This window comes from Belonocnema kinseyi, chromosome 8 (assembly GCF_010883055.1).
Source record: "Belonocnema kinseyi isolate 2016_QV_RU_SX_M_011 chromosome 8, B_treatae_v1, whole genome shotgun sequence".
NCBI classification, from domain to species: domain Eukaryota; kingdom Metazoa; phylum Arthropoda; class Insecta; order Hymenoptera; family Cynipidae; genus Belonocnema; species Belonocnema kinseyi.
This window is the reverse complement of record NC_046664.1, coordinates 137,747,855-137,749,171: the sequence shown is the minus strand read 5'-3', so window position 1 is coordinate 137,749,171 and position 1,317 is coordinate 137,747,855. Positions and strand designations below refer to the sequence as shown.

The window sequence follows — 1,317 nt, the reverse complement described above, 5'->3', positions numbered from 1 at the left end:
CGACCTCTCAGAGTAAGCAGCCTTATCCTTGCATGCGGGGCTCTACAAGGATGGACGAACCCCTTTCCCTAGCTTCTCGTGGGAACAATAATGACAACACCAGACATAGTTGTAGTAAGTGCGGTTCAAAATAACAGAACGCGCAGGGCTCCCGACAATGGGTCGACCAACAATGCCGACCAATCTAGAGCTGGGGGAGCCAATGAAAATGGATTCAATGCGATGGATCGGCGGGATCTCGTGACCTTTGGGTGGACGGAGCAACTGAATCACAACTTGCTAGACTGCTACGATGCGAGTGTGGCCCGTGAACGGGGTTACATGGCACGGCTACATGCTCTGTGGTGCGAGAAACACCCGGAGCTATCGCACTTTTCGCAGCACCGTCTGCGAAATCATGATGAACTACTCCGTAAAAGGGGCTATGTAAGCGGAACGCCTACTCTACCGCAGCTAGAACAAGCCGGCAACAAAGAAAGAGAGGCGACACTAAGACCAACCGCGGGCAGGCATCCAATAGATGAAGAGCGATGCTTTACGACCCGAAGAAACATCAACACCAAGGTTTCTCTCAAGCCTAAAGATCTGGCAGAAATGGATGACGAGCTTCGTGGATTCCGGTGAATCTGACCTTTGGGCTATCAATTATTGTGTGTATAATGCAGCTAGAGCTTTGGCCGATGCGAACCGTAAAACAAAACCAACGGCTGATCATAAGACCAAAAGACGAATGTATCAACTTGCCATAAAGATAGGCTGGGCAAGACAGTACGCGTCCCGCATTCAATGTGTGATTGGCTACATCACATCTGGCAGGAATTTTACCGCCAAGGTTCGAAAGTTCGCGCGCGAACTCCGAACCCGTTATCACACACCTAACAAGTCAAAGCTGCTGACCATCAGGCAGCATATTGTTGAGAGAATACGGATATTATCTGATGCTAAGAGAAGTCTAGAGCGGATTAGAAGAGAGAAGAATTATAGAGAAATCTAGCTCTGGGGATTGTCAAACGATATACTAAGGAAATTGGAATGGAATTTGGATTAGACAAATGCGCCAAGGTTTATTTGAAGCTAGGAAAACTTAATGGCATCCCTGAAGATCCTGAGCTCGTTGATAGAAGTGCCATACGACACCTTTGCGCTGGAGAGACTTATACATGACTGGGCGTGCCACAGAGCCGCATTCAGGATGTGACATCTATAAAGGATACGCTCCGAAGCAGATACAAACGTCTCAGCCGACAGATTTGGTCTTCCGAACTGTCGGCGAGGAACAAAGTATCTGCAACGAACATGCTTGCCGTCCCGGTACTA

At 48.5% G+C, this 1,317-nt stretch overlaps 1 protein-coding gene across 11 annotated transcripts in view; it reads right to left on the bottom strand.

Moving 5' to 3' along the window:
- Window positions 1-1,317, bottom strand: part of LOC117177683 (epidermal growth factor receptor-like) — a 326,636-nt gene that overhangs the window by 48,789 nt on the left and 276,530 nt on the right. The gene's annotated exons all lie outside the window — the stretch shown is intronic.